Raw genomic sequence first — 11,921 nt, 5'->3', positions numbered from 1 at the left:
CGTACGCGTAATGTTGGTCTGAGCCGCTTCATCCAACAATACCGCCGAATCAAAGTATGACATGCTGGTAAGTAGTATGACTATTATCGCCCACAACTCTTTGTGTTCTACTCGTGCATATAACATCTACGCATAGACCTGGCTCGGATGCCACTGTTGGGGAACGCAGTAATTTCAAAAAAATCCTACGCACACGCAAGATCTATCATGGTGATGCATACAACAAGAGGGGAGAGTGTAGTCCACGTACCCTCGTAGACCGTAAGCGGAAGCGTTATGACAACGCGGTTGATGTAGTCGTACGTCTTCACGATCCGACCAATCCTAGTACCGAAAGTAAGGCACCTCCATGATCTGCACACGTTCAGCTCGGTAACGTCCCACGAACTCTCGATCCAACTGAGTGTCGAGGGAGAGCTTCGTCAGCACGACGGCGTAATGACGGTGATGATGAAGTTACTGGCGCAGGGCTTCGCCTAAGCACTACGACAATATGACCGAGGTGGATTATGGTGGAGGGGGGCACCGCACACGGCTAAGACAGTTGTCTGTTGTGTGTTCTAGGATGCCCCCTGCCCCCGTATATAAAGGAGCAAAGGGGGGAGGCCGGCCGGCCCTGGGGCGCACCAAGGAGGGGAGGAATCCTCCTCCTAGTAGGAGTAGGATTCCTCCTTTCCTGGTCCTACTAGGAGGGGGAAGGAAGGAGTGGGAGAGGGGAAGGAAAGGGGGGCGCCACCCCCCTCCTAGTCCAATTCGGACTCAAGGAGGAGGGGGCGCGCGGACTGCCCTGGCAGCCCCCCTCTCTCTCCACTAAGGCCCATCTAGGCCCACTAGTTCCCCGGGGGGTTCCGGTAACCCTCCGGCACTCCGGTTTTCTCCGAAATCACCTGGAACACTTCCGGTGTCCGAATATAGCCATCCAATATATCAATATTTATGTCTCGACCATTTCGAGACTCCTCGTCATGTCCATGATCATATCCGGGACTTTGAACTATCTTCGGTACATCAAAACACATAAACTCATAATACCGATCGTCACCGAACGTTAAGCGTGCGGACCCTACGGGTTCGAGAACTATGTAGACATGACCGAGACACATCTCAGGTCAATAACCAATAGCGGAACCTGGCTTCTCATATTGGCTCCTACATATTCTACGAAGATCTTTATCGGTCAAACCGCATAACAACATACATTGTTCCCTTTGTCATCGGTATGTTACTTGCCCGAGATTCGATCGTCGGTATCATCATACCTAGTTCAATCTCGTTACCGGCAAGTCTCTTTACTCGTTTCGTAATGCATCATCCCGTAACTAACTCATTAGTCACATTGCTTGCAAGGCTTATAGTGATGAGCATTACCGAGAGGGCCCAGAGATACCTTTCCGATACACGGAGTGATAAATCCTAATCTCAATCTATGCCAACTCAACAAACACCATCGGAGACACCTGTAGAGCATATTTACAATCACCCAGTTACGTTGTGATGTTTGACAGCACACTAAGTGTTCATCTGGTATTCGGGAGTTGCATAATCTCATAGTCATAGGAACATGTATAAGTTATGAAGAAAGCATTAGCAATAAACTAAATGATCATAGTGCTAAGCTAACGGATGGGTCAAGTCAATCACATCATTCTCTAACAATGTGGTCCCGTTCATCAAATGACAACTCTTGTCCATGGCTAGGAAACTTAACCATCTTTGATTAACGAGCTAGTCAAGTAGAGGCATACTAGTGACACTCTGTTTGTCTATGTATTTACACATGTACTAAGTTTTCGATTAATACAATTCTAGCATGAATAATAAACATTTATCATGATGTAAGGAAATATATAAATAACAACTTTATTATTGCATCTAGGGCATATTTCCTTCAAATAGAGGTTGGGCAAGCATACTTATCTGAGAAGACAAGTATTTTAACTCGTCGAGAAATGGGACAAAAGAAGGGCAATATGATTGGAACCATGATTGCAGAAGACCAAATCCCAGATATAAGATGAACTTATACCCAGGGGCCAATTAATTTTAAGAGAAGCTTCCATGATAAGATCTACATCGTGTCCATGGGCATGAGCGTAAAGTTCAAGGTCGACTCCCACTTCTCCAATGCATAACCTTTCATTCACTTCTCATTTACGAAGAAGCTGTAGTGTTGAAATTTTATCTGGCAAAATACGAGAAGAGTATGACTCGTGAAAACTTTCGAGTTCACACATATTAAGGAAGGCATAGGTTCAACCCATCGGGGCATCTTAGGAACATATACCACAAACTTCGGAGTAAATAATACAATCTCGAAAGTAGAGTATGGTTATCAAAGCAGAGGATACAAATTACCAAAGGCATTATATACCCATGGAAAAGGCTCACAAGGTTATTGAATATGAAGGACACTGTCGGATAATAATCCAACAAGGGGTTTGTGGTCTACAACGGAGTTGTTGCGGGTATCGGTACTCTATCAGAGGAAGAAGGAACGAAAGGGCATCGGATTATAGAAACAACTGACTAATTCAAAGATCAAGTGCAAAGGAATTATCATTTCCAAATCAAGGGATCAGAAGCCAACGATCTGATTAAGAGTGGATAAGTTGAATAGACTTAGGGGTACAATCGATGGCAATTTGATGGGTCGATAACCAGCTCATGTTCAAAATGACATCTGAGATGGAAAGATAATTTAAAAGGATCAACCGATCATTGCGTGCATTCGCACTCATGTTGAATCAATAGGATCAAAATTAAGGTGTCAAAGGAGACTAATGAATATTGCCAGCCATATGGGAAGCATCCATAATGCAAGCAGACAAGTATTTGCAGAGCAATAAGCTGCTAAGGATTTTCGAAGGATCGAATAGTATTTCGAAGACTTTTGTGAAACACCTGAACAGCTGGGGGTGAGCGGATACCCGGTGAGTGTGAGAAATTATCCGTAGTGGTATTCATGTGGCAAACAACTACAAGGCAGTAGGCACAAAGTATTCTCGTAACAATAGAGAGAATTTTGGGGTATCTTGTAATAACAAGATCAACGAGGATGATTGTATGAATGGCAAGTGTGCGTGGTTATACATAGAGGTTTATCGATGGAAGGGAATTGCAAAAGCGATGGCATAAATTCTCGAGAGAACAACATAGAGTATCTTCCGAATCTTCTGGTGCAGCAGGCGATCATATGTAACAAGGGGTTCTCCGGGTGGATGTGATCACGAGACCCTAATGTTAGAGTTAGTAATTTCATTTAAACCCGAATAGAAGAGAGATCAGAGTCCCAGAGTATAGATGAGGAGTAAAACATCCTAATACCACCCAATGGCGACGTGGGCCCGTAAGACACACAGCCATGTTAGTAAAAGTTTTGTAATGACTAGACTCGACTTCGGACAAGGAGTTTCGAAGGGGGATTCCTACAGGCAGTCAGCTCTGATACCAACTTGTGACGCCCCCGATTCAATCATACACTAATCATACACGCAAACGTGTACGATCAAGATCATGGACTCACGGGAAGATATCACAACACAACTCTAAAATAAAATAAGTCATACAAGCCAGAGGGCTCGAATACAAGTGCTCGAGCATAGACGAGTCAGCGGAAACAACAATATCTGAGTACAGACATAAGTTAAACAAGTTTGCCTTAAGAAGGCTAGCACAAACTAGGATACAGATCGAAAGAGGCGCAGGCCTCCTGCCTGGGATCCTCCTAAACTACTCTCGGTTGTCGTCGGCCTGAACGTAGTAGTAGGCACCCTCGGTGTAGTAGGGGTCGTCGTTGACGATGGCGTCTGGCTCCTGGGCTCCAGCATCTGGTTGCGACAACCGAGAAGAATGGAAAGGGGGAAAGAGGGAGAAAAGCAACCGTGAGTACTCATCCAAAGTACTCGCAAGCAAGGATCTACACTACATATGCATGTGTATCTGTGTAAAGGGGCAATATCGGTGGACTGAACTGCAGAATGCCAGAATAAGAGGGGGATAGCTAGTCCTGTCAAAGACTACGCTTCTGGCAGCCTCCATCTTGTAGCATGTAGAAGAGAGTAGATGGTAAGTTCACCAAGTATCATCACATAGCATAATCCTACCCGGCGATCCTCTCCTTGTCGCCCTGTTAGAGAGCGATCACCGGGTTGTATCTGGCACTTGAAAGGGTGTGTTTTATTAAGTATCCGATTCTAGTTGTCATAAGGTCAAGGTACAACTCCGGGTCGTCCTGTTACCGAGGATCACGGCTATTCGAATAGATAAACTTCCCTGCAGGGGTGCACCACATTTCCCAACACGCTCGATCCCTCTGGCCGGACACACTTTCCTAGGTCATGCCCGGCCTCGGAAGATCAACACGTCGCAGCCCCACCTAGGCACAACACAGAGGTCAGCACGGCGGTCTAAATCCTATGTGCGCAGGGGTCTGGGCCCATCGTCCATTGCACACCTGCATGTTGCGTGGGCGGCCGGTGAGCAGACCTAGCAACCTCCATTACAAAGGAAGTTGTGTTACGCGGTCCAACCCGGCGCGTGCCGCTCAGTCGCTGATGTCAAGAAGGCTTTGGCTGATACCATGACGTCGAGTGCCCATAACTGTTCCCGCGTAGTTGGTTAGTGCATATAGGCCAGTGGCCAGACTCAGATCAAATACCAAGATCTCATTAAGCGTGTTAATTGAGGTAACCGCGGACGCCGACTAGGGCCAGGCCCACCTCTCTCCTAGGGGGTCTCAACCTGCCCTGTCGCTCCGCCACAAAGTAACAGTCAGGGGACGTCGGGAACTCGGGCCCACCACTACCTGGATGGAGCCACCCGTCCTTTCAGCCCCATATCTGGATCACTTGCGGGTACTCTACAAGCCGACCCGACTTTAGTCACCATCTATATAGCATGTATGTAAGTATATATATATACCCGTGATCACCTCCCGAGTGATCACGACCCGATAGTATGGCATGGCAGACGGACAAGAATGTAGGGCCATTGATGGAATACTATCATCCTATACTAAGCATTTAGGATAGCAAGTAAAGGTATCAACAATTGTAGCAACAATGACAGGCTATGCAGCAGAATAGGATTAACCGAAAGCAGTAACATGCTACACTGCTCTAATGCAAGCAATAGAGAGAAGGAATAGGCGATATCGGGTTGATCAAGGGGGGGCTTGCCTGGTTGCTCTGGCAAGAAGGAGGGGTCGTCAACACCGTAGTCGATCGGGGCAGCAGCGGCGTCGGTCTCGTAGTCTACCGGAGAGAAGAGGGGGAAGAAACAATGAATACAATGCAAACAAATGCATATCGATGCATGACATGACAAGTAACGGTGCCAGGTGTGCCCTACCGTAGTAGGAGGTGATACCGGCGAAGGGGGGAAACATCCGCGAAAGTATCCCCGGTGTTTCGCGTTTTCGGGCAGATGAACCGGAGGGGGAAAGTTGTGTGTTCGCTATACTAGGGATGTGTGGCGGGCGAACGGGCTATGTATTCGGATTCATCTCATCGTTCTGAGCAACTTTCATGTACAAAGTTTTTCCATCCGAGCTACGGTTTATTTTATATTAATTTAAAAAGGATTTTATCTTTTTCTAGAATTAACAGAATTAATTTAATTAGAAAAGGTAATTATGACGTCAGCATGATGTCAGCATGACGTCAGCTGTCAACGTTGCCCGTTGACCTGGTCAACCTGACAAGTGGGTCCCACTGTCATTGACTGTTTAGGTAATTAACAGTAGTTCATTAGGTTAATTAAACATAATTAATTAAGTTATTTAATTTAGTTAACTAATTAATTAATTAATTAAATTTTAATTTCATTATTGTTTCTTTTGTTTTCCTTTTTCGTTTTAATAAAAGGGGCGTGGGGCCCGTCAGGCAGTGGCCCAAAGGGGTTAGCGGGCATGCGGGCGTTGGGCACGGAGCGCGGGCGCCGCCCGAATGCAGGGGCGGGGCGGGGCGCCGAAGTGCGGGCGGCCGACGTCGGCGACGGCCGGTGACGACGGAAGGAGGCGGGGCCGGGGGGGCACTAGGCGAGGTCGTGGCCTGTGGGGGCGCCGGCGCGCGGCAGCAGAGGCCGGTGCGGTGCGGCCTGGTGCGAGGCACCGCGGCGCGAGGCGGGGACCGACGAGGTGCGCGTGCGGCGAGGCAGCAGGCAACGAAACGGGGCGGCGGCAGCGCGAGCGGAGGGCAGGAAACAGCAGCGGCGGCGGTTGCGGGCCGCGGCGAGCAAGAGTGGGGAGCGCGGCTGGCGGCGCTCACAGCCGTAGGGAGGCGCAGGCGCGACCGGCGAGCGGGGCAGCTGCAGCAGCATCTGTAGTTGCAGGCTAGGGTAGGCGGGGGAAGTGGCCACAGGCTGCTGGGCACGACACGGTCGCAGCCGTGGGCGCAGGAGGGCAGACGCATCCGCGACGACCGAACGGGGGCATGGCATCGTAGTGCGTGCGGGACGACGGGGACGAGGACAGTCGAGAGAGAGGGGAGGTGGAGGCCGGGGCTCACGGCAATTCGTAGGGGACTAGCAGCGGGCCCGGGGAGGAGGACGGGGACGACGAGGTCGGGGTCGGGTCGGCGACGGAGATGAGGACGACGGGGCGGCGTCGCGGCGTCGGGGAGGCGGGCGCAGTCCGGTGGGGAGGAAGGGGACGCGACGATGGCGGGGCAGCGTCAGGCGGCTTCGGGTCCTCGTGCTGCGACGGTGGTCGACGACGGCGGGTGGCGATGGTGACGGCGAATGGGGCCGGGATCGCTCCCCTTCCCGATCCAGATCGGGATCGAGAGGACGGGGAGAGGCGTGCGAGTGGGGGTGGGTGTTGGGTGTCGGTTAGGATTTGGGCAGGGGGTGTATAAGGGAGTGAGGTGGGTCGGCCTGGTGGCCAGCTCGGCCGGTTGGCCTAGTGGGGGGGCTTTTCCTTTTATGTTAATTTTTGTTTGTTCTTTTCCTTTTTCTTATTTTTCTTTTCTATTTTAATTTTATTTCCCAAATTGTTTTAATTTTGTAAAATATTCAATTAGCACCTAAAATAGTAACATTAATTATAGCACTGCCACAATAACTTTGGCACCTAGCTAAAATAGTTTAGTATTTTATAAAATATAATAGGGGTATAATTAATTATTTTTGCTGCTGTTTAATCACCTTAGGGTATTTAATTATTTTATAAAGATTTTGTTTCTCCACCAATATTATCCATGATTTATTTGTCACATTAACAACATATTAGTTTTGACTTTTGAAAACTTTAATTGTTTACTTGATTTTGAATTTGAATTTTGAATCGTTTTTGAACTAACACGAGATTAGCAACAGTAATCGAGGTGACATGGCATCATTAGCAGAGGTTCACTGTAGCTTAAATATCCGGGCGTCACATAGGAGTAGCAAGCACATGCATATTATATCTATCAAAATCATCATGTGTAATGATAAAACGCAACCCATCAATATAATCCTTAATAAGCGCAAACTTCTCTGATATAGTGTAGTTGGAAGAATTCAAAGAGATAATAGGATTATCGTGTGTGGGTGCAATAGCAACAATTTCATGTTTAACATAAGTAACAATAGCAAGTTCATCTCCATAAGCATAATTCGTATTGTCATGATGGCCACAAGCATAGCAAGCATCAATTTCATCAAAAAGGGATATTTCAAACGAATCCAAGGGATCATAGCAATTATCATAGCATTCATCCTTCGGTAAGCATGAAGGGAGGTTAAACAATGTATGAGTTGAAGAGTTACTCTCATTTGAAGGTGGGCACGGGTAGCTAATCCGCTCTTCCTCCTTTTGTTCTTCGCTCTCCTTGTCATCTCTTTCATCTAATGAGCTCACAGTGTCATCAATTTCTTCTTCCATAGATTCCTGCAAAATATTAATCTCTTCTTGGACAGCGGAGACTTTCTCAATAAACTCATTTATCGGCATTATATTCATAATTCTCATAGCAATATTTAAGTATAGCATAATTTTCAGGTCTGTAAACAGCATCATCATAATCTTCACACTTTTCAAACAAAGATTTAATTTCATAAGCACCCTTAAAAGCAACAAATTCTTCTATTTGTTCCGCATCATAGTAATCATATATACCATTAGCATAAGAAGCCAAGGTTTCATTATCATTAAATTCACATGAAAAGGGAAGGTGTGGAGCCTTCATCCTAGAGAAACAACTATAATCATATCTCAAGCATAAACTCCAAGCATACCATTGAAACATTTCAATTTGATCCCATAAGAGTTTCCCTTTTTGAGTCAAGCGATAATACCTAAAGTATTCACGTTGATCCAACATGTTTCCCATTATCAAGTTGAATGGGGTTTTCTCAGGATTATCAAAGTAGCATTTGATATTTTCCAGATAACGAGCATCGAGGGTTTTAGGAGGTTCCCCATCTCCATGAGTAGCAAGTACACCTAATTATTTTGGTATTTCGTATTCCACATTCATAACTAAAGATGGAGAATAACTTAGAATAGAAAATAAAATATACATAGTGATAAAGCAAGCAAGCACGGCGAGAATTTTCACCCCACGCTATTGCTCCCCCGCAACGACGCAAGAAAAAGGTCTTGATAACCCACAAGTATAGGGGATCAATTGTAGCCTTTCCCGATAAGTAAGAGTGTCAAACCCAACGAGGAGCTAAAGGTAGAACAAATATTCACTCAAGTTCTATCGACCACCGATACAACTCTACGCACAGTTAACGTTTGCTTTACCTAGAACAAGTATAACACTAGAAGTACTTTGTAGGTGTAGGATAAGTTTGCAAGATAATAAAGAGCATGTAAATAAAATCTAGGGGTTTTTTAGATAAAGAAACAATTAAGTTAGTTTAAGTAGAGAGCTTTTTGTCACACAAGAAAGTTATTTGTCCCCAGGCAATCGATAACTAGACCGGTAATCATCATTGCAACTCTATACGAGGGAGAGGCATGAGCTAACATACTTACTCTACTTGGATGATATGCACTTATAATTGGAACTCTAGCAAGCAACCGCAACTACAAAAGATTATTAAGGTAAAACCCAACCATAGCATTAAGTATCAAGTCCTCCTTACTCCCATACGCAACAACCCACTTACTCGGGTATGTGCTTCTGTCACTCACGCTACCCACCATAAGCGAATCATGAACATATTGCAACACCCTACAACGGGGATCCCTCACGCTTGCGCGACACGTAGAGCACCATAGGACAGCACCAATAATAAAACATACAACTCAAACCAATCATGATCATCAATCAACCCATAGGACAAAACGGATCTACTCAAACATCATAGGATTGAAGGAAATATGCCCTAGAGGCAATAATAAAGTTATTATTTATTTCCTTATTTCATGATAAATGTTTATTATTCATGCTCGAATTGTATTAACCGGAAACATAATACTTGTGTGAATACATAGACAAACAGAGTGTCACTAGTATGCCTCTACTTGACTAGCTCGTTGATCAAAGATGGTTATGTTTCCTAGCCATAGACATGAGTTGTCATTTGATTAACGGGATCACATCATTAGGAGAATGATGTGATTGACTTGACCCATTCCGTTAGCTTAGCACTCGATCGTTTAGTATGTTGCTATTGCTTTCTTCATGAATTATACATGTTCCTACGACTATGAGATTATGCAACTCACCTTTACCGGAGGAACACTTTGCGTGCTACCAAACGTCACAACGTAACTGAGTGATTATAAAGGTCCTCTACAGGTGTCTCCAAAGGTACTTGTTGGGTTGGCGTATTTCGAGATTAGGATTTGTCACTCCGATTGTCGGAGAGGTATCTCTGGGCCCACTCGGTAATGCACATCACTTAAGCCTTGCAAGCATTGCAACTAATGAGTTAGTTGCGAGATGATGTATTACGGAACGAGTAAAGATACTTGCCGGTAACGAGATTGAACTAGGTATTGAGATACTGACGATCGAATCTCAGGCAAGTAACATACCGATGACAAAGGGAACAACGTATGTTGTTATGCGGTTTGACCGATAAAGATCTTCGTAGAATATGTGGGAGCCAATATGAGCATCCAGGTTCCGCTATTGGTTATTGACCGGAGACGTGTCTCGGTCATGTCTACATAGTTCTCGAACCCGTAGGGTCCGCACGCTTAAAGTTTCGATGACAGTTATATTATGAGTTTATATGTTTTGTTGTACCAAAGGTAGTTCGGAGTCCCGGATGTGATCACGGAAATGACGAGGAGTCTCGAAATGGTTGAGACATGAAGATTGATATATTGGACGACTATATTCGGACACCAGAATGGTTCTGGGGGTTATCGGATATATACCGGAGTACCGGGGGTTACCGGAACCCCCCGAGGGTTTAATGGGCCTACATGGGCCTTAGTGGAGAAGAGGAGGGGCGGCCAGGTCAGGCCGCGCGCCCCCTCCCCCTTTAGTCCGAATTGGATAAGGAGGGGGCGGCGCCCCCCTTTCCTTCCTCTCTCCCCCTCCTTCCCCCTTCTCCTAATCCAACAAGGAAGGGAGGGAGTCCTACTCCCGGTGGGAGTAGGACTCCTCCTGGCGCGCCTCCTCCTGGCCGGCCGCCTCTCCCCCCTTGCTCCTTTATATACGGGGGCAGGGGGGCACCCCATAGACACAACAATTGATCATTGATCTTTTAGCCGTGTGCGGTGCCCCTCTCCACCATAGTCCACCTCGATAATATCATAGCGGTGCTTAGGCGAAGCCCTGAGTCGGTAGAACATCATCATTGTCACCACGCCGTCGTGTTGACGAAACTCTCCCTCAACACTCGGCTGGATCGAAGTTCGAGGGACGTCATCGAGCTGAACGTGTGCTGAACTCGGAGGTGTTGTACGTTCAGTACTTGATCGATCGGATCATGAAGACGTACGACTACATCAACCGCGTTGTGCTAATGCTTCCGCTTTCGGTCTACGATGGTACATGGACACACTCTCCCCTCTCGTTGCTATGCATCACCATGATCCTGTGTGTGCGTAGGAAATTTTTTGAAAGTACTACGTTCCCCAACAGTGGTATCAGAGCCTGGTTTTATGCGTAGATGTTATATGCACGAGTAGAACACAAGTGAGTTGTGGGCGATACAAGTCATACTGCTTACCAGCATGTCATACTTTGGTTCGGCGGTATTATTGGATGAAGCGGCTCGGACCGACATTACGCGTATGCTTACGCGAGACTGGTTCTACCGACGTGCTTTGCACACACTCCAACTTTAGTTGAACCGAGTGTGGCTACGCCCGGTCCTTGAGAAGGTTAAAACAGCACTAACTTGACGAACTATCGTTGTGGTTTTGATGCGTAGGTAAGAACGGTTCTTGCCCAGCCCGTAGCAGCCACGTAAAACTTGCAACAACAAAGTAGAGGACGTCTAACTTGTTTTTGCAGGGCATGTTGTGATTTGATATGGTCAAGGCATGATGCTAAATTTTATTGTATGAGATGATCATGTTTTGTAACCGAGTTATCGACAACTGGCAGGAGCCATATGGTTGTCGCTTTATTGTATGCAATGCAAACGCCCTGGAATGCTTTACTTTATCACTAAGCAGTAGCGATAGTCGTAGAAGCATAAGATGGCGAGACGACAACGATGCTACGATGGAGATCAAGGTGTCGCGCAGGTGACGATGGTGATCATGACGGTGCTTTGGAGATGGAGATCACAAGCACAAGATGACGATGGCCATATCATATCACTTATATTGATTGCATGTGATGTTTATCTTTTATGCATCTTATCTTGCTTTGATTGACGGTAGCATTATAAGATGATCTCTCACTAAATTATCAAGGTATAAGTGTTCTCCCTGAGTATGCACCCTGTTGTGAAAGTTCTTCGTGCTGAGACACCACGTGACGATCGGGTGTGATAGGCTCTACGTTCAAATACAACGGGTG

Source organism: Triticum aestivum, chromosome 5D (assembly GCF_018294505.1).
Source record: "Triticum aestivum cultivar Chinese Spring chromosome 5D, IWGSC CS RefSeq v2.1, whole genome shotgun sequence".
Classification (NCBI taxonomy): domain Eukaryota; kingdom Viridiplantae; phylum Streptophyta; class Magnoliopsida; order Poales; family Poaceae; genus Triticum; species Triticum aestivum.
Note: the sequence above shows the minus strand (reverse complement) of the source record.